The following is a 26482-nucleotide window of genomic DNA, read 5'->3' as shown; positions in this document are numbered from 1 at the left end:
GACGACATCACAGTCTGCGTAAACCAGTTATTTTAGCCAGTAATGCATTGTGTATATGGATAGTGTTAACCCGTTCATCATCAACTAAAGCTTGAAGATGATGCACTAAAGTGTCAAAGTTGGTAGCCACACAATAGATGACATCATAAGGGCGGCTGTAGGTGTTTAATTTTCTTACAATAGTGAACGGCCATAGTTCCCCTAAACCTCCAGTCAAGAGGATGGACATACAAAAACTGTCCTTTTCTTACATAAGTTGTCACCATAGAACAATTGTTCATCTCCCTAATTTCGAGTTTATGTCCAAGATGTTTGAAATAACTCAGGGCTCTATAACATATGTGTGGGCTACTGGCCATTTCAAAATTAAAACAATTTTGAATATCCTACCAGTTTCCAATTTGGGTTAGAGCATATGTGTGCTGTTGTATTTTAAAAGTTCCCCACCATTTCAACTTCGATCAGTGTAGTTCCATGACAGACAGCATGCTGCTGGCGCAAATCAGAACTACTATCCTGCACTTTGTGTAGTCAAGTTGACAGTATGCCTGTAGTAACGCTGGGTGTTGAGATCTCACCAGCTTGTCTGTTAGCACTGACAATTTTACTACATAAACATCGCTGTTCTCGGTCGTTAAGTGAAGGTTCAAATGGTTCAAATGGCTCTGAGCACTATGGGACGCACCTTCTGAGGTCATTAGTCCCCTAGAACTTAGAACTAGTTAAACCTAACTAACCTAAGGACAGCACACACATCCATGCCCGAGGCAGGATTCGAACCTGCGACCGTAGCGGTCTCGCGGTTCCAGACTGCAGCGCCTAGAACCGCACGGCCACTTCGGCCGGCCGTTAAGTGAAGGCTGTCGGCCATTTCGTTGTCCTTGGTGAGAGGTAATGCTTGAAATTTGGCATTCTCGGTACACCTTTGACGCTGTGGATCTTGCCATATTAAATCCCCTAATGATTTACGAAACTGAATGTCCCATGTGTCTAGCTAGAACAAACGATTCCGGGTTCAAAATCTGTTAATTGCCGTCGTGTGGCCACAGTCACGTTGGAAACTTTTTCTTCGGAGGAGAGGTGGTGTGGCGCCACTCTATGGATTGCCGTTTTGTTTCTGGTTCGAAGTATTGAACCCATGTTTCATTGTCTGTGAGAAGTTCGAGAAATAAATGTCACTATCAGTCTCGTAACGCGCAAGCAATTCCGCACAGATGGTTGTGACGGTACGTCACATAAATATTGACATTTTTATCGGTTGTAAGCAGTGAAAAATATTATGAAGTGTTAAGGGTGAACTAAAATTTATTTGTAAACACTTAACGTATTTTAAGAACATTATTAGTATAGAAGATACACTTAATGTTCTTAGGAAAAAAACTGATATGCAGCGCTAATTTAAAGGTAGCGTCTTTATTTAAAACATGTCTATGAAAATAAAAAATTCTGAGATGAACTGTAGGCTTTCACGTGATACGATGTCTTTCATGATCCTTCAGGCGGTAAAATCGTGGCGACGGCCTTTTGGGACTCTGAAGGGTTTATTCTGTCTGATGTCCTCCATCATGGTGCAACGACCAACTCTGGCTGTATTTTGTGTTGCCCTCAGGAAATTGAAAGAAAAGACTTGTCAGCGTGTTCTCCACAAAAACGCAAAACGAATTTATCCTTCTCCATTTCAGCGCAAGCCCTCAGTCTGCACACCTGAGAGGAGCTCACAGAAGTTCATTGGTCTGTTCTTCCTTATCCACCATACAGCCCGGATCTCACCTAATGTGACTTCCATCTCTTGGGCCCAATGTAGGACGCACTCCGCAGGAAACAGTACGTGGATGATGGGGAGGTTATTGATGCAGCAAGACGTTGGCTCGACATCGACCAGTAGAGTGGTACTACGTGGGCATACAGACTGTCACAGTAAGGTGGCCTAAAGTCGTCACATAGATCGGAGATTGTGTTGAAAAATAGAGTTTTGTAGTCAAACGACTGGGGAATAGTGTGGGTTATTGGAATCATAAATAAAACCAACCTACTTTCAGAAGAAAAGTGTTGCATTACTTATTGAATCCCCCCTCCCCATATATGAACGGAGCAGAGACGTTTGAGGGACTATTCTGGCGAAGATCAGAATGGGGAAACTCCTCTGACATAAGCATAGAGTAAATATCTCTGGAGTGAGCATTGCTCTGGAGTGAGAAGGCTTGATTCTGTAGACCTATTTTTCTACGATTTTATGACTAATAGATATTACAGCTCGTGCAAAAGCTTACAAACAATCGCTTCCTCTCGTAAATTTGCTAGTGGAACAAGAAAGGGAATGGTTAGTTGTTTCAGCAAATACTATCCTCCATGCATGTAAAGTGACTTGTCGATTATGTATACAGATTTGAAAGACGGGAGACAGATACATTCAATAGAGTGGGAGTCTGTAATTGTCTTCGTATCGTATAATATGTGTGTCCAACCCATTTTGTTATCTATAAAGTTACAGAAGGAGACCATGTTAAGTGTGTCTCGGACATGGAGAATGATTATGTGTGATTTATATTTTAGTTTCCCGAAGGATGAACAACGAGTAAAGATGTGGCTCCAGAAAATGAGGAGTAATTTTGCCCCCACAAAATATTCCAAAGTATGTTCAAAACACTTTGAAGATAAATGTCTAGACAGAGAAAAATTTGGATGTGTGTGGTTGAAGGTAGATGCTATACCAACTATTTTTAATTTTCCACAGCACCTACTATGAAAAGTACCCACACGAAAACCACCTGTAAAAAGAAATTTGTCAGGTTCGTATACATGACTTGTGGTTATCATATTTGCTACTTTTTTTCACTGAGAAATGTGTTTCATTCTGCATTATATGGCATAGGTTTGTACACTGAGGTGTCTGTTTCATCTTTACACTCAGAAACTGTGATGACAATAGTGCAAAAAGTCAAGAGGAGCGTAAAATATTAGTAAACATGTCACCAAACTCTTTCATTTGTGTCACTTTCCACTTCCCTTAATGGTGTTATATGGGTTGATTGTTACATGACCAACTGTATTTGCTTTACAGTACATTTATTCTCCTATCGCATTCCCCCCCCCCCCCCCCTTTCTTACTTAGTCTACTATTTATTTAATAAACTGGGAGCAAGTACATAAAATGCGTTAAATAAATACTTCAAAGTGTCACCAGTAAGAAAAATTGTGCTTTAGGTCGCAAAAACGAGAAAATAAATACGCAGAAATAGCAGAAACAAGGACGAATTAGCAGGGATATAATCGATAATATGTGGCAAATTCGGTGTTTTTCGGACATTTGCAAAAGTACTAGCGTACTGTCAAGTCGTTTTGCAAGACCATCACTGAAAAATGTAGGTCAGGCTCTGTAATACCATAAAGTGCCGTATCATGCCGACAACTACCAAAAATCGAGTGCATCTGAACTATGACACCTATCCCAAAGAAGCAGAATGTAATATCACTTGCCCTTAAAAGTTACGTAGCTGGTTTATTCCCGGTATCAAATGGATAATGTTAAAATGTCTGCGCAACGTATATAAATAATCTGCGACACGTACGAAAAGAACCCGTCTGTACTAGGGATGTAGTGACATTCTAAATATACAGGGCGCTATACGGACAAACACACGACGTCCCGAAAACACGTGACCAGGCCAGCAATGAATATTGACAACAGAAAATCTGTTCTGCGCATGTGAATGCTCACTCCAGAGATATTTACTCTATGGACATAAGCGATCTTCACAAAGGGAACTATAATGGCCTGGTGCCTGCAAATGGGCGTCTCAGAAACGGCGAAACTGGTCGGCTGTTCGCCAGCTACTGTTGTGAGCACCTATGGGAAATGGTTGAAACCACGAGTGGGCAACAAGATATTGGACGTGCAAATATCACAGAATGTGGCAGTCCGAGGGTTGGCAGCTCCGTAAAGCAGGATAGGCGGCGACATGTAACAGATTCTACAGTCAGACAGAAGCCGGCTTTACAACTTACTGAACCGCAACCAGGTACGTCTAATATTCAAAATACTCATCCAATTACTAGACAAAACTAGATTCCTTTTCATCAAAGAATTGCCGACGCAAGGATCAGCAAATAAATAACTACGAGGCGTGCTGAAGGGTAATGCCTCCGAATTTTTTTATTTTGTTCTCAATATCGGTTGAGGGACTGCATATTACGCATATTACTCGGTCGACTTCCCTGCTTCGCTGGCGGGAGTTGCAAACCTCTGCCGCCAGAGGGTTGCAAATTGTAGTGTGTAACATGGCGGTGTCGAACGTAACTACGTCGGTGCGTGAGTTCTAACAGAAGAAAACGTGACTCCAATTACAATCCCACTCTATCAGCATGACAAGACGAGACCATACTCGAATCCTACGCGTGTCCACAGCTTGTGGTCGTGCGGGCAGCGTTCTCGCTTCCCGCGCCCAGGTTCCCGGGTTCGATTCCCGGCGGGGTCCGGGATTTTCTCTGCCTCGTGATGACTGGGTGTTGTGTGATGTCCTTGGGTTAGTTAGTTTTAAGTAGTTCTAAGTTCTAGGGGACTGATGACCATAGATGTTAAGTCCCATAGTGCTCAGAGCCATTTTTTTGACTCCTACGCCGGCCGTTGTAGCCGAGCGGTTCTAGGCGCTTCAGTCTGGAACCGCGCGACCGCTACAGTCACAGGTTAGAATCCTGCCTCGGGCATGAATGTGTGTGATGTCCTCAGGTTAGTTAGGTTTAAGTAGTTCTAAGTTCTAGGGGACTGATGACCACAGATGTTAAGTCCCATAGTGCTAAGAGCGATTTGAACCTTTTTTTTCGACTCTTACGACATTTGCAACATTCTGAGGGTTTGGTGCACTGTCATCGATCATCCTCCATACAGCCCCGACTTCACCCCAACTGATTTCATCTGTTTCCAAAACTTCGAGGATTTCACTTTGATAGTGATGAAGCGGTGCAAGCAGAAGTGAAGTTGTGGCCCCGTCAACAATTTCAAGCATTCTATCAGCAACCTGGTCTCTTGTTGGGGGAAATGTATTCCTCGCCAGGGTGACTATGTTTAGAAATGAATATGTAAACATGAAGAATAAAGATGTACAATGTTAATAAAGTTGTTTTATTTAAAAAGCTTTAAGAGTTTCCACATAAAAATTCGGAAATATTACTTTGCAGCACGACCTTGTATATTGTGAAAATTTGAGTTCCACCTACAAATCACAATTTCCTTGTGGCAAAAGAAATTTGAAACTTAGACATCTGTGGTTCTCAGCGTTTCAGTGGTTAGCGTATTCAGAAGCAAATGAGGGCGCCTCCTGTAAGTTCTGTGTTATTTATGCACCTGAAATCCAATTAGGGAAAGGGGAACACGTTCATTTGAGCTCGCAAGTTAAAACACCATTCACAAAATAGAAAAATGCAAAACGAGAATTCAGGGATCATGAAAGACATCGTATCACGTGAAAGACTACAGTTCATCTCAGAATTTTACATTAGGTTGGAAAAGAAGACAGATAATGTTCAGCTGAATATTCATTTGAAAAATAATAAGTGAAAAAAGAGCATAGCTTTTCACTATTGTTAGTACTGTTATGTTTAGTGAACGAGAGGTTTTATCATTGGGAGGGCACAGGGGCTATAGACAGCTGTCAGTAGATAAAGGTGCAAATGGAAATGATGGTAAATTTAGGGCACTGTCAAGAATCCGAACTGAGGCAGGATATGCAACTCTAAAGGCAGGCGTTAATGCGACCCATCAGAGTAAACGGAGTCAGAATGAAATTACTGACACTGCCGGTCATTCAGTGGGCAAACAACCGTTGTGAAAATTAAGAAATGTACACACATAAAAAAAAAGTCTTGCATCACCTATGTTCCGAGAGTTCCAGAACCTGTACAGAAAATTGGAATAGAGATCAACATAAACGTCATTTATGCCCTTTTTATTGCTCATGAAAACCACACATTGCATGTTGGACCACCATACAGCGAGACCTTCAGAGGTGGTAGTCCAGATTGCTGTACACATGGGTACCTCTAACACCCAGTAGCACGTCCTCTTGCATTTGTGTATACCTATATTTGTCGTGGCATACTATCCATAAGTTCATCCAGGCACTATTGGTCCAGATTGTCCCACGGCTTAAGGCGATTCGGCGTAGATCCTTCAGAGTGGTTGGTGAGTGGCGTCGTCCATAAAGAGCCCTTTTCAATCAATCCCAGGCATGTTCGATAGGGTTCATGTCTGGAGAACATGCTGGCCACTCTAGTCGAGCGACGTGTTATCGCCGGCCGGGATGGCCGAGCAGTTCTAGGCGGTACAGTCTGGAACTGCGCGACCGCTAGTTGCAGGTTCGAATCCTGCCTCGGACCTGGATGTGTGTGATGTCCTTAGCTTAGATAGGTTTAAGTAGTTCAAAGTTCTAGGGGACTGATGACTTCAGAAGTTAAGTCCCATAGTGCTCAGAGCCATTTGAACCAAATCAGTGGCCTAATGATGTCTATACATTACCAAACACTTTCTTCAACGAAATGAAGATGTACTGAAGAATCCCCCTTAACCAGAAATAACTTCACTTATTGTCCACTGATTTTATTACATTAAATGGACTGGCCTTGGCGTATATTCACAAAAATACAGAAACAAAAACTGATGAATTACAGGATGAAATGTATAAGAAGCCTCGTCGCCATCTTCTGTAAGTCCCATTTTGTCATTGTTTTTTATATTAAAGTCATTATAATGTTTGTGAATCTATTACTTTAGTTCTGATTATTACATTTTACTGATTCCTCAAATCACTTCCCACTCCCCTGAAAACAACTCTGCATTCGCTACTGCCGTGCCACATCCCTTCTATAAAAATTCATATTTGACTTATAGGGAACCAATGGCGATGTCAGGTTGAAGGGGGGGGGAGGAGGCTATAGCCCCCTTCCCCCCCCCCCCAACCCCCCTCCTCCCCCCAATTAGCCCTTCCCCCTTGACCGACTTCTAGAATCGCCCCTGTAGAGAACGTCGTATTTTTTGTGTTGTCCACCGCCTTTTCGTAGAGCGGCTGCTCACGCAATTTGCTGACGACGTATGTCCCAAAGTCACTCCATGAATAATGTTGTCGTTGTTGTTGCTGCTGATGCACATTTCTGTGGCATGGTTTAAGAGGTCGCTCCCCCCCCCCCCCCCCCCCCCCCCCTCCCCCCCGTTGTCTCCCGTTTTTGAAGAGGAGGTGTACTTACAGTTTCATTTGGATCCGCAGCATCTTCCACACCTTCTGCACGTATCTCTTGTGGAACCTGAAGTCTAACTTATTTCTTTCAGACACCGGCGACTGAAGATGAATAGCGAACAAAAGAAGTACTTAGTCAGCTGGTACAGTGATGGCCACTTGTTTTTGGGATTCCCAAGGAATAATCCTCAGAAATTTCTCGGAAAAAGGCAGAACCGTAATGGACCAGAGTCAAAATGGCAGTCAAAACAATGGGAAAAGGCTGGTGAAAGTGCACTATTTAGTCAGCTGGTACAGTGATGGCCACTTGTTTTTGGGATTCCCAAGGAATAATCCTCAGAAATTTCTCAGAAAAAGGCAGAACCATAATGGACCCATTATGCTTCACTTTTGCATCGTTTGAAGTTTGCATTGGCTGAAAACAAACCACAGTTGACACGCAAAGAAATGCTTGTTCATCAGGATAAAGTCTGCCTCCATAACTGAGTCCTCAGCGCAGCAGAATACCATATGGAAGACCTAGGTCCGATTCCTGGTCAGGTCAGAGATTTTCTCTGCTCAGGGACTGGGTCTTGTGTTGACTTTGTCATCATTTCATCCTCATCGACACGCAAGTTGCCAAAGTGGAGTCAACTAAAAAGACTTGCACCAGGAAACTGGTCTACCTGATGGGAGGCCCTAGCCATACGACCATTAGCATTAACAAGATAATGCACCAGCTCAGACATAAGCGGTAACAATGACGAAAGTGCATGAATTTGGCTTGGAATTGGTCCCTCATCTAACCCATTCACCCGAATTAGCCACAAGTGACTTCTTCCTGTTCCCTAACTTGAAACTTTGGCTTACTGGGAAAATTTTCATCAAATGAGGAAGTTATACTTGCACTCAACGAGTAATGTGCTGAGTCTGACAGAATCTATTTTATCGATGGGATGAAAAAGCTGGAGGGTCGCTGGACCAAGAAGACTATTTCGAGAAGTAACTTGAATTGTTTATGAAACAAACATTTTTTCGTGCTTTTTTGACAGGCTTATCAAACCTCCCTCATAGCCCATAATTGTGTGGCATGAAGGAATAGCTGGAACTGCAGGGGCCCGTGCGTAGCCTTATTGGCTGTTCTATTCAAGCCAATTTCGCGCTTTAGCGCTTGCTAGCCACAGACTGGACGATTGCCACAAAAAGAACAGGCTGGGGGAGGATGACTCGGGAGATAATATCACCAGGTCCATGAACTGTGAAACGTACGGCTTGTTTGGCTCGTTCTTTGAAGGAATTCCAGCATGTGTTCCTGTCGCCAGGGTACCGAGGTTCTTGAACCATCTCCTTTCATACGGAGTGGGAGACACAATGAGTGGTTGGTTCTTAAAAAAGTAGGCAGAGTAGGAGCCATGGCGCCATTTCCCCAAGAAAAAGGAGCATGGCATTGCTCACATTGGTCTGAGCCACAACCTTTTTCAAGAGTGGGAATCTGGTACCAAGTTGTTAACATTTTTTTTTTACTTGCAAGATTTAGAGATTGGGTAGTGGATAAATAAAATTTTTGGATGACAGAGGGAGAGATTTGTTGTCCAGCATCCCACTGGAAACTTGTCCTACAGCCAGGTGGGATGCGAGAACATATGGCTGTTCGGCGATTTTCCTTGGTAAACAAACTGGTTTGCAGCATCTCCATGTGGAACTCTGAAGAGTGGGTGCTCTTTGTCGTGACTTCTCTTCAAGACTTCTTTGGCGGATTTTGCTGCTGATTCTTCGGATGACTTTCTTGCAGGCACTTCTACTGAGGCACTCAGTCTCCAGTACTGACTTCTACTTCAGGCTTTGCAGCGTCATGGCGAGTTCACGCTGCCCATGTGATTGCGGATTGAAAGTGATGATGATGTTTGGTTTGTGGGACGCTCAACTGCATGGTCATCAGCGCCTGTACAAATTTCCTTTGCTACATAGTCCATTTTTTTACACAGTCCAATCTAGCCAATGTCACGAATGATGATGATGATGAAATGATGCAGACAACACAAACACCCAGTCCCCGGGCAGAGAAAATCCCCAACTCGGCCGGGAATCGGACCCGGGATCCCATGATCGAGAGGCAGCAACTCTAGCCACTAGACCATGAGCTGTGGACCGGGACCGCAGATTGAAAGTGTCGAATCAGTGTCAGGCGAGTTTTGTTCTAAAGTTGCGGAAATCAAGTCACGAATTAAGTTGTACTCTATGGCTCGCTCACAACTCAGGTATTCGGGGTTCCTGTATACATTTTCCATCACCCCACAATGATCAGTGCAATCATCATGTCTGATTTGGAATCATGTGTTAAAATTCGCAATTGGGTACACTCGTTTATCATGTACGAAATTGATGTTCACACCACCGATTTAATACAGGATGTACATGAAGTCCAGGAACACTTTCAATTAGTTATTGCACAAGAACTAAATATTGTACAGATGTCATACATGTTGCATTTTGAAGGGAAACTCTGAAAATTTTTTACAAAATTTGATATGTGAACCATGAATGACCAGGCAGACCTCAATATGATAATCGAATTCTTGCCATACCCATCCCAGCATGGCATCGTCAACTGTGGCAGCCACTTCCCGTATTCTCTCCCAGAGTTCTGCTACATCACATGTAGATCTTTAATGTTTCTCCACAGAAAACAGTCACAGGAACTGAGATCTGGTGATCAGGGAGCGCATTTCAAGAAACAGCTGTCCCCTTCTGTAGCATGGCCAATGCATCAATGCATCAGCTCCGTGTTCAAGTACCCACAAACTTCACGATGAAAATGTGGTGGAGCACCATCCTGCTGAAAGATGAATGGAGAGTCTAGGATACTGTACAGATCCTGATGCCTAATTTTCTCTAACATCTGTTCGGTTGGCAAAGTTATTATTTTGTTTATAAACCATGTTTTGGTTTGGTTTTTCCCTTTGAATTTTATAACAATAAATGTTGGTCAAAGTGGACCTACCTTTGTTTTCAGTACTTCGATGAAGGATGATCTGCATTCTGAGGGCGTCACTTGATATAAATCACAGGCACAGTTTTCTTTTAGCCATGGCCCATTGGTGCCTTGAATTCACAGACTTGGCTCCAATCAGGGTCTTGCATGAAATTGGCTACTCAGAATATATTCCTTCTGGCAGGTAATTCAGTGCATACTCCTTCTGGCAGGTAATCCTCTGACCACATCAGGTAAGTTTCACCTTGCATTAAATTGTGGACTTTCTATCAGTGCTTGATGTTTGGCATTCTCTGATAGAGTCACATAAAATTATGCTTTATTGGACTGCATTTCATCCGGTTTGTTCTTTTTCCATGGTAGGATTGACTGCATCAGTGAAAATTTTGAAACCTCCTGGCAGACTAAAACTGTGTGCTGGGCCAAGACTGAACCCAGGACCTTTGTCTTTCACAGGCAAGTGCTGTACTGACAGAGCAACTCAAACACGACTCATGACCCATCCTCACAGCTATAATTCTGTGTGTACCTCGTCTCCTACCTTACAAACTTAAAGAAGTTCTCCTGCGAATCTTGAAATACTAGCACTTCTGGAAGAAAGTATATTGCGGAGCCATGGCCTAGCTACAGCCTCGGAGATGTTTCCCAAATGAAATTTTCATTCTGCAATGGAATGTACGCCAATATGAAACCTCCTGGCAAATTAAAAGTGTGTGCTGGACCAAGACTCTGACTCCAAGAGAGCTAGTCTCCAAGTTTGGCAAGTGACTCGATTTCCTTATCTGACACTAAACACTAGCAGTGGAGCTCACTCTGTGAATCAAGTGTGTTATTTGCGATCACTACGTACCGGAGCTACTCATTTATTTTTAGGTTGTTAGTGTATTTAGTGATTTGCCACCAACATCGTAGATGCACAGTATCGGATTCTTCCACCTAAATATGCACAACATGTTACAGTCTTGTGCGTTTGGATTCAACTGTGAGTCTTGTACCAATTATCAATGGCAGCAGAACAACAGTACACAGTTATTTTCTCTTATAAGCTCTATCTTCAGACTCTGATATTACTGACACAAAGTTCTGTATCTCATACTGAGACATAGGTCTTTCTCCATCAGCCCAGAGACTTCTTATCTTCATGGAATATTATGCAGGGCATAGTGCAGAGGACTTTGTAGCCTTGTTAATCATCCCTGTGTTTCTCCAGTGGAGTATGGAGCGAAGCAGCAAGGCCTGTGAGCCTACTGTAAGTTACTATATGGCTAATATTAATATACAATGCCCTCTTGGAGGAAAAATATATCTCCAATAAAATAGTGTATGTTTATTATGACAAAGATGTCCATCCTTTTTTCACTGGCCCTCAGTGAGATCGTACATGAAGATCATTCTAATTTGTTGTTTTGTATTGAACCATTGGCCATAAAGATGTGCTTTTTGGGGAAAAAATCATATCAAGCAATATGCAAGGAGCATTGTTTCAAATCGTATTATGTCCACCAATGGACAAAACTGAGTTTGATACATTTTCATATATGGTAGTTTCTGAAGTGAACTTTCATGCTGTGAGGTAAGACTTAACTAATAGTATTCACTAAATGTGTTGCTGAATACTAGCTCTTGTTTAAAATGGTATTCAGTACTCAGTGACTGTTTCAAATCACATTGTGTTTAATATAACCGGTTATTCTATTTAAAGTTGATTAGTTACTTTGCTCAGTTGCAATGCAGACAATCAGTGTACTTTTCTCAACAGTGTCAACAATGCTACATTGCTATGTGTTCATTTACTTGTGGGCTGTGCATGAGGAACATCTTTTTTGATTATGGAGGAAGAAATTGCTGATAACTCAAGAGGAAGCCAAAAGAGGGGAAAGAGATCCAGACATACCAAGCAACCTAAGACAAGATAACAAGATATACTGGGACTGTAAATCTCACTACAGAAGTTAGCCTGACACTGCCAAAATTCTAATGAATATTGATATCCTATAATTTAATTCAGTACTAAGTCAAAATTCCGCATAAAATTTTACTTAGGCAGTGGTGGCATAGAGTGCTGATGCTGGCAATGCCCAGCCATGAAGTAAATAATTAATGCTGTTCTTGTATGTACCCTTGTCCGCTCAGTAAATTAGTTATCCCCATAAAACTAACAATTCATAACAAAATGTTTGCATTACTATAAACCTCACATAATTTCCAACATTCAATGGTTGTTAGCAACACGCCACCGTCGGTGCAAGTCAAATTTAACACATTCTGGTTTATGACTTATTTGCACACAAAAGATCATTTCCTTTGTTGTATCATGTTCAATAGTATTGTAGTAAATGGTCTGTGGACAAATAAATAAATACCAGTATACTTCCTACTAAAGACCAGACTCAAGTAGGCGGAGTTTTATACAGAAGTAAACAGGATCAGTGCTAAGTACTGCTAAGTTTTTTTGTGACTTAATATTTTTCATATTAATATAATGTTAATACTGCATAATTATAACAGTGAGAAAGTTGGGATAAATGAGATTTATCTGGAACAGAGCACTATGAAAATTATATCCTTTTTCTCTGGTATGGCTGTGGGTTTCTTGACACAGATGAAATAGCTGAATACGATTTTCTAAGAACCAACTTCTTATTTTTGTTATTGATGTGCATTTGGATGCACTGTTTATTATTGAAAGGTCAGTGATATGGATGACAATGGAAAGAATATAAATGTATATTAATTCAGCCATTTATTCTCTCTCAGTACACAGAATACTGACACATCACATCCATTTCTCATGTAGCTTTGATCAGTCTCCATCATGCCTGCTAGCCTGGATTGGCGCAGTCTGTGTATCTTTTATTGTCTGGAAAAAAATCGTAAGATATTACACATCGAACACAAATGTAACTAGACACTGATACACATAACAATAGAAAATATTTATATAACAAGTAGACAAAAATGTGGAAAGGATAGCACTCATCTGTAACTGCTTTATGTATGGTGCTTGAAAACACCTAACAACACACAGAGACTGCTAACTTTTGAGTTACTGTTGTTTTGCTTGTGTAAATACATACTCTCATACAAACAATTATGCAGATACGTAAACAGATCCAGCTGCAGTCAAGGTAACACTGTTGATATCTTTCGAAGGGACTGAGGCTTCTACAAGGATGTTGGGTATCTAGAGAGGGTATTTAGGAACATTGCATTTTATGGGTGGTGAAGTAAGAGTCTGACATGTGGGAGACATGGGCCATTGGGAGGGATACCACCTGCCAGACAGGTGCATTTTGGTCTGCTTGTGTAGTCCTATATGTTGTGCAGTAGTATACTTACACTAGGAAACAAGTGGTAACTCAAAAACTAATGTGTCTGTGATGTTATGTGTTTCATATACACACTAATCGCTCACTTCTCACTAGCCTGCAGTGACTGTAAATGATCTGCTAGTCAATTTGAAACTGGTCATCAATAATAAAAAATTAGTTATCCAGACAGTATTTTTCATTCATTATACCAATGGAGACAACAGTTTCCAGAGACACGCCATCAGTTATGAAAATATTTCTTTGTGTCTTGTGTCTATCAGTTGAAGGCGAGTGGTTTTCTCAGTTATGTTTACTGTTTGTATCCTTGAATTTATATCATTTTAATATTTCATGTTTAGTTATGATAAAACATCATTTATTTTGTTTCCTTGCAGCAATTAAGTTTTGTATTTATAAAATTATTAGGAGACAGAATGGCAAGTCAATAATTACCTTAAAGAGGTGAAATCCAAATACTACTGATAGAAACAAATAGAAAAATTGTACCTAGCCACCAGAAGTGTTAGCTCCTTCATTGGAGAGGAAAAACAGATTGTTTGGGGAAGGATGGAAAGGAGGGGCAGGACACTCGGATCACAGGTTGGAAGGGACTTAGCTGTTGTCAACACCAACATATCACACTCTTGTTGCTAATGAAGTAACAAAAAGTTCTGAAAGCTAACTTTTTAATTTTTTTTTTAAATTTGTCTATTAACAGTACTTGGAATTATGCTTCCTGATGGTTGCCATATTGTTCACTCATTCATTCATCCCCAATTTTCCTGATTCCATAAAGGTGAAGAACCTTCATGGATGTGTAATAGGTCAAGGTATACATTCACAAATGACAAGCAAACCTCACAAAAATAGTAGACTACCACCATACTTCTTAATGCCCTGTGTACTGATGCCAGCTAAATTTAATCAAGTAAATCAGAAAGAAAGCCGGTGCTCTGATATGATTTGGCAGTTTTCTCAAGCAAGTCTTGTGTTGTGCAAGAAGGTGACCCGTAACGGAACCCTTTCCTTATGTTTCACACATAATGACATTAAAAGCATTACTCCAATATCAAATTGATATTTTCACCACAGAAACTACACTGAAGTGCCAAAGAAACTGATGTAGGCATGAGTATTCAAATACAGAGATATGTAAACAGGCAGAATATGGCACTGCGGTTAGCAACACCTATATAAAACAAAAAGTGTCAGGCGCAGTTGCTAGATCAGTTACTGCTGCTACAATGGCAGGTTATCAACATTTAAGGGTGTTTGATTGTAGTGTTACAATCAGTGCATGAGTGATGGGACACAGCTTCTCCAAGGCAGTGATGAAGTGAGGTTTTTCCTGTACAACCATATTATGAATGTATCACGAATATTAGGAATCTGGTAAAACATCAAATATCTGACATTGCTGTGGCTGGAGAAAGATCCTGCAAGAAAGGGACCAACAACAACCGAAGAGAATCAGTCAGCATGACAGAAATGCAACCCTTCCACAATTTGCTGCAGATTTCAATGCTGGGCCATCAACAAGTGTCAGTGTGCAAACCATTCAACAAAACATCATCGATTATGGGCTTCCAGAGCTGAAGGCCCACTTGTGTACCCTTGATGACTGTATGATACAAAGTTTTATGCCTTGCCTGGGTCCATCAGTACCAACATTGTCTGTTTATGACTGGAAACATGTTGCCTGATCAGACAAGTCTCCTTTTAAATTGTGTTGGGCTGATGGATGTCTACAGGCATGTAGACAACCTTATGAATCCATGGACCCTGCATGTCAACTCTGTTCACACTGGTAGAGGCTCTGTATAGGGGGAGGTGTCTGCAGCTGGAGTGATATGGATCCCTGATGCATCTAGATACGACTCTGACAGCTGACATGTACGTAAGCATCCTGTCTGATCAACTGCATCCATTCATGTTCATTGGGCATTCCAATGGACTTGGACAATTCCAGCAGGACAATGCTACACTCCACAATTCCAGAATTGCTACAGAGTGGTTCCAGGGACACTCTTCCGAGTTTATACACCTTCGCTGGCCACCAAACTCCCCAGATATGAACATATCTGGGATGATGTGCAACGTGCTGTTCAGAATAGATCTCCACCCCGTCATACTCTTACAGGTTTATGGACGACCCAAGTCCATGAAATGCCAAACTCTGGCACTTCTGTGTGCTTGCAGGGGCTCAACACGATATTAGGTAGGTGTACCAGTTTCTTTGGCTCTTCAGTGTATTTGATAGTTTTAATTTGACTCAAATAAGGGGCAAGCACACATCAGTGTGTTTCCTGTGTTCAATTAAATAAGTTGCTTACAAACACCGAAAGGAAGATATTAAGTTTGGAAGAGTGTGCAGACTAGCAGAAGCAAAAATTTTTTTTATTTAGTTTTTCCACAGTGTACAAGCAGCCTTTCTCATGAATATTGCATTTGTACCGCACCATTTGTAAGGGTGAAATACAGTCAATACTTTTCATTTGTATATCTAGTTATAACATTGACAGTAATGGCTACATCCTCCACATTCATGAGGAAATCGTAATTATGGGCCCATGGAGTTGAAATTGCACATAATCTGGATAAAAAGTAAGAACAAAGAAAGAATGTGAATTATTTTGAATTGAACAGTCTTCCCTGTAAAACTGCTGTGTAAAAAATCCAAATAAAGTGTACAGAGAGTAACTTTCTCCAGAAATGGAAACCACACTTTAACCTCTTCATATGTGCAGAATGTTCCGATGTGTTCAGAATCTGTTAATGAGATCAGGAGCAGCCCATATTCAACAAACTATTTCAGACAAAATGTGAGTTGTTGTTTCATACTTGTAGGCTGCAAGAAGGTGGTTAGAACTATTAACCCACTGACATTGCAGGAGATTGTGGAACATATGCTAGTTCAGCAAGCTGTTCTTTATTACAGAAATCAACCTGAATGAATTTACTTAACGTCAACATTTTGATCTGCTGTCATACTCAGTATGTATCTTTTTACATTATAATTTTTGTGTTACATGAAGTTAAACTGACTAGGTTTTTTTCATCACAATTTGAAATATTCTGTTTAAGCATTTGATATTTTTTTCAGGCAAAAGCACAGAAAGATAAGATGACAATACATCTCCTTTTTTTTGCAGGACAATCATGAATTTTTTTGAAAGTAATACAGGACACTTATTTGCCCCAGAACTAACAATTATGAAAGGATTTATTCTGAATTAGATATTTATTTCACATGAATCAGTATGTTTTATTATTAGTTGTAGTTAAATTGGCAAAACTATGTGACAAAGAAATTGTGCTTTTACCAAAGAGTACCCACTTAAATTGTTGGGCACAAGGCACAAAGCTAGTTTATACGAGTTACCAAAGTAATATCAGATTGTAAGGTATGTTGTGTAGTATTATGCTATATTGAATTATAATGTGAATTCTTGTGAACCCTGTGTTGATCTTGGTCATATGTTGTTGAAGAATACAGACATGCTGAAGAAAATTCACAGCACTTCTTCATCATGGAAGATACTAATAAAGTATAAACTAATCTACATTGTGTAACAAATAAAGAGAAATTTTGCATTTATTACACTTAATTAAGATTCTTTGCAGTATCAGAATTTTTTAAAAGTTCCCTGAATTTGGATCTAGAAAATATGGTCACTTTAAGAAAGAACACCATTAATTTTAAGGTAAATCACAATGCAACAGAAACTTGCAAAATATGTTTCTTACCTTGTTGTTTCTTGTGGAAACATTTCTGATTTGAACTAAATCACTTAGGAAGTCACTCTGACATCAAGTCCTATTGCCAGAAATTGAGAATAAATTGTCATTCTGAAGAAATTTAATTTTGAAAGATTATTTTTTACCATTTTGACCAGAAAATATTCTGGGCATATGTATTAATTTTCCATTATTTCCTCTGAAATAAGTAATCGGAGTGCTATTTGTCCCGACAGTTTCTTCAAATGACAGTCTGAAAGAACCTGCACCTAGGGAATATAAAAAGTACAATATGAAACATGACAAGACAGGAAATGAATGCAAAACTTAAAATGACATTTCCATAAGAAAAGATGGCCAGGTTAATATGTACCACAAACACGAAACATGTAAAATCTGACAGCAGGAATATGATTAATGATGATGCATAGTGCTGATGCATAATCTTGGAACATACTGACTATAAGATATCAATGAGAGGAGGGTAGGGGTGGGGGTGAGAGGTGGGGGCAAGGGGTGGAGGCAAAAACTGAACTGTGACGTCTAATGCACTAAGTTCATAATTTAGCAAACTATTGAGTAGGATTTGACCTATATGGATTTAGTTCCTCATCTTTGCCCAATAACACAGTTATTAAATGGAATCCGGCCCATGAAATAAAAAACAGTACTGTCATTGACTGAATTTTATTATAGTTAGAGTTTACAGGGTAATATCAAAAACACAATCTCCACATGCACTTTTCTATTACTGGTAATATATCACACTTATTACTCCTGGGTAAGCCAACTTCTTGAAAGCAATCACTTAACTAATTCCCACTTATAAATCTCTTGGTCCACTGTCCTCAGTTACATGATCTATCTATCTTTGCTGCTCCAAACTCATTATGATGATCAAAGCATTTTGACACATCTTCTTGGGTTAGTGTCACACGTGATACACCCTTGACCATTGCCAGCCATTAGTTCACAAGAGCCTCCACTAAATAATGCCTGATAATCCATACTACTTAGGATGTGCAAGAGACATGTGAAAAACTTACAGAAAATATCTAATACATAACTCGCTACCAAACTCAAAGAAGCACAAAGTCAAGGTCATGGTAGTCTGCCCAAAGATACTGTAACATTACACAATACACTAAACAAGAAATGACTGTACAAAGAGGGAATGAAGATCAGGTTTTATCATCCTGTCCACACAGCTGTAATTAGAACAAGCTCTGACAGATATGGGAAGTGGAAGGAAGTCAACTATATGTGACTTAAACAAACTGTCCTATCATTCATCTTTACCTATTAAAGGAAACTGTGGAGAGTCTGAACATGGATTATTGCCCTGGGATTTGAGCTTTGATACTCCTATGTGTGACTCCAGTACCTTACTATTTTGCCATCTCACACTGTGAAATGACATAAGAATTAAACATTACTCATTTGCATCCCATGGTGGGCATCACATATGTAGTCTCAGCCAGTGACACAAAGGGCAGTTGGTCCATGGGTGACATGGCTGCCAGATCATGTTGGGAACTAGGGGATTTGTGTGCAGGTATAGGTTCAGTCATATTCCCCTGAATGACCTTGATGCATGAGCAGCTACACAAAATGGTGTTGGAGAAATCTGACATGTTCAGTGATGAACAGATGCTGTTCATAGCCTTTTAATTTGAAGTTTTAAATTATGTATAGAGGAGCAGCACATTTTTGTGGCAGCATGAACCTAAAAGGCATGGGGCCCATAAGACAGTACTTACTAGGCATAATGGATAATGCCACACTGCCTCTAAAGTAAGTACCAGCATTTAAGTGTAACATATGAGGACATACTGGAAAGTAATGCCTCTGAATATTTTATGTGAAAACTCTTAAAACTTTTTAAATGAAACAAATGTTATTGACATTCTATGTCTCTGTTCTTCATGTCTACATATATTCAGCCCACTGCCACTAGAGGGCTCTGAATTGTAGCATGTAACATGGCAGTGTGAGACATAACTACGTGTATGTCGATGTGTGAAAAACTGTGTACTGTAATCAAGTTCTGAATTTGAAGAGTTAATCCACACAAGGAGTACCATCTACTTGAGCATGACAAGGCCAGACCAGACACAAGCACAGCAACATCTACAAAAGTCCAGTGCCTTGGGTTCACTGTCATCCTCCATATAATTCCATCTTCATCCTGTCCTATTTTCCTCTGTTTCCAAAACTTAAAGAACACCATTGAGGACTTCACTTTCATGGTGATGAGGCGGTGCAAGCAAAGGTGAGGTTATATCTCCATTAACAAATTCGAACATTCTACAGTGACAGTATACTCAACTAGTCCCTCATGGGAGAAAAGTGTTTGTTGCTATGGTGACTATGTTGAGAAATAAATAAATGAACCATGGACTTTGCCATTGGTGGGGAGGCTTGCATGCCTCAGCGATACAGATAGCCGTACCATAGGTGCAACCACAACGGAGGGGTATCTGTTGAGAGGCCAGTCAAACATGTGGTTTCTGAAGAGGGGCAGCAGCCTTTCCAGTAGTTGCAGGGGCAACAGTCTGGATGATTGACTGGTCTGGCCATGTAACACTAACCATAACGGCCTTCCTGTGCTGGTACTGTGAATGGCTGAAAGCAAGGGGAAACTACAGCCGTAATTTTTCCCGAGGACATGCAGCTTTACTGTATGGTTAAATGATGATGGCCTCCTCTTGGGTAAAATATGCCAGAGGTAAAATAGTCCCCCATTCAGATCTCCGGGCAGGGACAACTCAGGAGGACGTTATCAGGAGAAAGAAAACTGGCATTCTACAGATCGGAGCGTGGAATGTCAGATCCCTTAATCAGGCAAGTAGGTTAGAAAATTTAAAAAGGGAAATGAATAGGTTAAAGTTAGATGTAGTGGGAATTAGTGAAGTCCAGTGGCAGGAGGAACACGACTACTGGTCAGGTGAATACAGGGTTATAAATACAAAATCAGATAGGGGTAATGTAGGAGTAGGTTTAGTAATGAATAAGAAAATAGGAATGCAGTAAGCTACTAAAAACAGCATAGTGAATGCATCATTGTGGCTAAGATAGATATGAAGCCCACACCTACCACAGTAGTACAAGTTTATATGCCAACTAGCTCCACAGATGATGAAGAGACTGATGAAATGTACGAGGGCTATCCACAAAGTACATTACGTTTTGGAATTAAAAATAAATACGACGAAGGAATTTCCAAGCTCGTCCATCGCTACGATAAGTGCCTTAATCTAAATGGCAACTATGTAGAAAAGTAGTATTTAAGTGTGGCTTTCATCTGTATATAATAAAAAAAATTCCAATACTTTATTTATTTTTAATTCCAAAACGCAATGTACTTTGTGGATAGCCCTCGTATGATGAGATAAAAGAAATTATTCAGATAGTGAAGGGAGGTGAAAATTTAATAGTCATGGGTGACTGGAATTCAATAGTAGGAAAAGGGAGAGAAGGAAATGTAGTAGGTGAATATGGATTGGGGGGAAGAAACAAAAGAGGAAGCCGCCTGGCAGAATTTTGCACAGAGCATAACTTAATCAAGATAATCAAGAATCATGAAAGAAGGTTGTATACACGGAAGAAGCCTGGAGATACTAGAAGGTATCAGATGGATTATATAATGGTAAGACAGAGATTCAGGAACCAGGTTTTAAATTGTAAGACATTTTCAGGGGCAGATGTGGACTCTGACCACGGTCTATTGGTTATGAACTGTAGATTAAAACTGAAGAAACTGCAAAAAGGGGGGAATTTGAGGAGATGGGACCTGGATAAACTGAAAGAACTAGAGATTGTAGAGAGCTTCAGGGAGAGCATTAGGGAACGATTGACAAGAATGGGGGAAAGAAATACAGTAGAAGAAGAATGGGTAGCTTTGAGAGATGAAATAGTGAAGCTAGCAGAGGATCAAGTAGGTAAAAAGATGAGGGCTAATAGAAATCCTTGGGTAACAGAAGAGATATTGAATATAATTGATGAAAGGAGAAAATATAAAAATGCAGTAAATGAAGCAGGCAAAAAGGAATACAAACGTCTCAAAAATGAGATCGACAGGAAGTGCAAAATGGCTAAGCAGGGATGGCTAGAGGACAAATGTAAGGATGTAGAGGCTTATCTCACAAGGGGTAAGATAGATACTGCATACGGGAAAATTAGAGAGACCTTTGGAGAAAAGAGAACCACTTGTATGAATATCAAGAGCTCAGATGGAAACCCAGTTCTAACCAAAGAAGGGAGAGCAGAAAGGTGGAAGGAGTATATTGAGGGTCTATACAAGGGCGATGTTCTTGTGGACAATATTATAGAAATGGAATAGAATGTAGATGAAGATGAAATAGGAGATATGATACTGCGTGAAGAGTTTGACAGAGCACTGAAAGACCTAAGTCGAAACAAGGCCCCGGGAGTAGACAACATTCCATTAGAACTACTGACAGCCTTGGGAGAGCCAGGCCTAACAAAACTCTATCATCTGGTGAGCAAGATGTATGAGACAGGTGAAATACTCTCAGATTTCAAGAAGAATATAATAATTCCAATCCCAAAGAAAGCAGGTGTTGACAGATGTGAAAATTACCAAACTATCAATTTAATAAGCCATGGCTGCAAAATACTAACATGAATTCTTTACAGATGAATGGAAAAACTGGTAGAAGCTGACCACAGGGAAGATCAGTTTGGATTCCGTAGAAATGTTGGAATAAGTGAGGCAATACTGACCCTACGACTTATCTTAGAAAATAGATTAAGAAAAGGCAAACCTTTGTTTCTAGCATTTGTAGACTTAGTGAAAGCTTTTGACAATGTTGACTGGAAAACTCTCTTTCAAATTCTGAAAGTGACAGGGGTAAAATACAGGGAGAGAAAGGCTATTTACAATTTGTACAGAAACCAGATGGCAGTTATAAGAGTCGAGGGGCATGAAAGGGAAGCAGTGATTGGGAAGAGTGTGAGACAGGGTTGTAGCCTCTCCCCGATGCTATTCAATCTGTATATTGAGCAATCAGTAAAGGAAACAAAAGAAAAGTTCGGAGTAGGTATTAAAATCCATGGAGAATAAATAAAAACTTTGAGGTTCGCTGATGACGTTGTAATTCTGTTAGAGACAGCAAAGGACTTGGAAGAGCAGTTGAACGGAATGGACAGTGTCTTGAAGGGAGGATATAAGATGAACATCAACAAAAGCAAAACGAGGATAATGGAATGTAGTCGAATTAAGTCAGGTGATGCTGAGAGAATTAGATTAGGAAATGAGACACTTAAAGTAGTAAAGGAGTTTTGCTATTTGGGGAGCAAAATAACTGATGATGGTCAAAGCAGAGAGGATATAAAATGTAGACTGGCAATGGCATGGAAAGCATTTCTGAAGAAGAGAAATTTGTTAACATTGAGTATAGATTTAAGTGTCACGAAGTCGTTTCTGGAAGTATTTGTATGGAGTTTAGTCATGTATGGAAGTGAAACATGGATGATAAATAGTTTGGATAAGAAGAGAATAGAAGCTTTTGAAATGTGGTGCTACAGAAGAATGCTGAAGATTAGATGGGTAGATCACGTAACTAATGAGGAGGTATTGAATAGAATTGGAGAGAAGAGAAATTGTGGCACAACTTGACTAGAAGAAGGGATTGGTTGGTTGGGCATATTCTGAGGCATCAAGAGATCACCAATTTAGTATTAGAAGGCAGCATGGAGGGTAAAAATCATAGAGGGAGACCAAGAGATGAATACACTATACAGATTCAGAAGGATGTTGGTTGCAGTAGGTTCGGGGAGATGAAGAAGCTTGCACAGGATCGAGTAGCATGGAGAGCTACATCAAACCAGTCTCTGGACTGAAGACCACAACAACAACAAGAATGAAGATATAGAATATTAATAATGTTTATTTCATTTCATAAGCTTAAAAGGCTTTAACATAACAAATTTGGAGACAGTACTTTTCAGCACATCCCCATACATATCTTTTGCAAAAGGGGAGAGGTGTTCTGCAACTGCAGAAGATAATGTAATTTAGCACTATAACTTTTGAATTTATACATAGCAAAAAGTAAGTAAAAAAGATTAGGTTCACTTTTTACTGTGTTCCATCTTTAAGGTAAGTAGTAATTGTGGAATATCTAATATAAGTCTTCCTTCAAGGAACCTGTCTTCCACTTAGTGTCTCCTCTATGTAGTGAATGGAAATTGATCCTGTTTTGTATTGTTATAATTGTATTTAGCATTATTAGTTAACAGTTCATTTCTAATAAATGATGTCTCACCTTAGATATATGTAGCATTTGAGTACTTTGGTTCAAAATTAGTAAATGATTTCCAGATATAAGATTTTCATTTTAGTCAAAGGATATTCGTCCTTTGAGTTAAATGGTCTTCCATGTTATATGATAGATAAATGATGATTTTGATGAGACACTGTGTAATCCATTGAATCTGCAAGTAAAATAAAAGTTTAGGCCTGTTTCTTCACTATTTCCACTATTTCAAAGAAAGGAATTTTGTTCCTAATTAAAAAAAAAGGTTTTATTCATGTGTTGAATGTAGCAATATAAAATGTAATGATTACTTGTTAGCAGAAATTGAAGTGCTACATTAAACACACACACACACACACACACACACACACACACACCACAGAGGCTAGCAGTTCTTGAGCACTACCACTTCCAAGTTCATTTTCATTGTCATACTGCCTAACTTCTTCATTAGCCACAACGTCTGTGCTTTGAGAGTCAGACCTACAAATGAACCAGGGAACAACTCCCAGACAAAAGATGTGCCCCTAACTTGAGTCCAGATTCATTGATGATATCTTTACAGCCTGGACTTACAGAGAACAACAACGCCTTCACTTTCTACAGTAGTGTATTTCCTTTCCCCAACTCAAATTGTTTTGGCTGTTCTCAAAGTCAAAAGCCACCTTCCTTGATATTGGCCTGCATTTCAGTGAAATTTAAAAAGAAAATTTGATCCATGTCAGACCAGCCAATAAGTTAAAATATCTCCACAGATAAAAAGGTTGTGGTTACCTTGCTAAGTCAGATTTCAAATTTGACACTACAAGTTAACTGAGAACAATTTATCCAAGGACCCCAGCATGAAAGGCTCCATAGCAACAACATCTGCACTTTGACAGCTGCCACTCCTTCCACATCTATTGTTTCCTTCCTTATACACATTCATGGCAAACATATTTACTCTAACATCAAATCCCTGTACGAGCAGTCTCTCCTTCACTTTCCTGTCCTGCAGCAGTCCCATAGACTGTAACATAAGAAGCTGTAACCTCCCCATCCTTTATGCTTTTTACTCCCATCAATAATTAATTTTTTCTAAATGTTACTCTGTTTTCAATGCAGTTACCTATGTGGTATGTGACATTCAAATGTTTCAAATGCTTAACTGAGCTCTCTTGTACTTTAATTTATTATCGAGATTGTTATTTTGATTTTTCTGATTTCATTAGTGAGTGTAGTTTTCATTAGAGCATTATTAATTATAAGATGTGACTAACTGAAGTTACAATAACAATATTTAGTGCAAAAACATTTTGAACTAATTGACAGAATCTGAAGTACTGATCCATTCTTTCAAAACCAGTCACTCCACTCAATGTCTGAGTACATATTTTGATTTACTTGAAACTAATTAACTTGAAAGATATTTGTAATTTAAGTTTGGGATGAGCTATATGTACTATTATCTCCTGTGCCATGCTATTTGTTAGGTTCCTGAGGTAGCTTTTATACTTGATCGAATGACACCCTTCATTAAGCCGTTAATAACTAACTAAAATGTGTTAAAATTCATATAAAGTGTTATAAATTTAAATATGGCTGCCATACTTGTAGTTAGGGTATTCCCAATGTGGATGGGTAAGGTGGTTTTATGTATTTTGATAATTAATTGATCTTTAGCATATTTTACGTACCACCTTACTGTCTCAGTATAAAGTTCACTCAGGATTAAAAAAAATAAATAATAATAATAATAATAATAATAATAATAATAATCGAACCTAGTAATTTTTTAAAACATTATGCAAATTCTAAAATCAGCATATATCTTTATGCTAGTCTTTATAAGATCGACTCCACCCCAGAATCACCAGTCTGCACTGCAACAACACTCAGGTAACACTATATCAGTTTGCATGCAGTTAGTCTCGGCTCAGGTATAGCAACAATAACCTTCGAGTGCAGCTAGGCCATTAAAAGTCTTGGGAGAGCTAGTAACAGTGTTAACATCTTGTGTTAGATTGTCAACTTCCTACATGACAAAACAGTGTGCTTGGAAATCTGTTTCAATATGGTGGCCAATGCAAAAGTATGCCGTGCATCTCCTCGGAAAAATGTAAATATTACCAGTAAAAAGAAATCATCTGTGGTGTGTGTACTGTAAGACCTTCAGTACACACACCATCAGATTATTTAACTTGTCGCTCTAACGAAGTAGGCGAGTGTCAGCAATAAGTCTCTTGGTCTTATCATGGCGTGTTTATCTTCTGTCGTTAGGTCAGACGATAGAAATGCCACTTGCACGCTTCAAGTAGCAGGTTGACGGTGACCAACTTTAAACAGAACTTGATTAATTTTCACACAAATTTATTAAAATAATAAAAAATATAGACATTACGTAACTTGATTCTGGATGCTGTTTACAATTGACAATCTGAAGTTCCTTTGGTCTTGGTACGTTAATCTTATTCTCACGTATCTCTGATACTTGACAAAGTGTCTAGTCATTTATCTTCATGGCTATGTACAGGAATATGGTAATCTTATTAGGCGCAGACTGAAACTTGACTGCAGACTAATGAAGACTGACTGATCGGAGGTCTGTACACTCGTTATAATACCACGTGCGATCAGGTATCACTGCGCGAGTGTGATCCACGAGGAGAAAAGGTTCTGTGTTAGCAGCAATCTCATTGGCTGTGTGACATATTAATACGCTGATCGGCGGAAGCAGAATTTGGTCCGTCTCTAAGACAGCACCATCTCGTAGTGCGGAGACGGACGAGCGCTGCGCCTGCGCTGTTGTGCTTAGCGGGGCGCGCTCTATTGGAAAAGTTGTGTACGCACTGACTATGCGGAACTATGTACACATCATCATCTGAAAATTGTAAGCACAAAATATCCAAACTACACAAATGAGTATCCAGTCTACAGTTTATTATCAGTTCACTACATATGAAAATTACTAAACTT

General features: G+C 39.7%; 1 protein-coding gene across 1 annotated transcript in view; it reads right to left on the bottom strand.

The window, feature by feature from the left end:
• Positions 1 to 12921: 12921 nt before the first annotated feature.
• The window catches only part of LOC124594877, a 307913-nt gene continuing 294352 nt past the window's right edge, over positions 12922 to 26482 (bottom strand). Inside the window, exons 12-14 of the mRNA XM_047133346.1 lie at positions 23537 to 23705; positions 17256 to 17515; positions 12922 to 13057 (exon numbers count right to left, since the gene is read on the bottom strand). The gene's annotated coding sequence lies outside the window, so the exon portion shown is untranslated. The remainder of the gene's footprint in view (positions 13058 to 17255; positions 17516 to 23536; positions 23706 to 26482) is intronic.

Source organism: Schistocerca americana, chromosome 2 (assembly GCF_021461395.2).
Source record: "Schistocerca americana isolate TAMUIC-IGC-003095 chromosome 2, iqSchAmer2.1, whole genome shotgun sequence".
Taxonomy (NCBI): domain Eukaryota; kingdom Metazoa; phylum Arthropoda; class Insecta; order Orthoptera; family Acrididae; genus Schistocerca; species Schistocerca americana.
The sequence above is the reverse complement of the archived record's forward strand: the minus strand, read 5'-3'. Positions and strand labels throughout refer to the sequence as shown.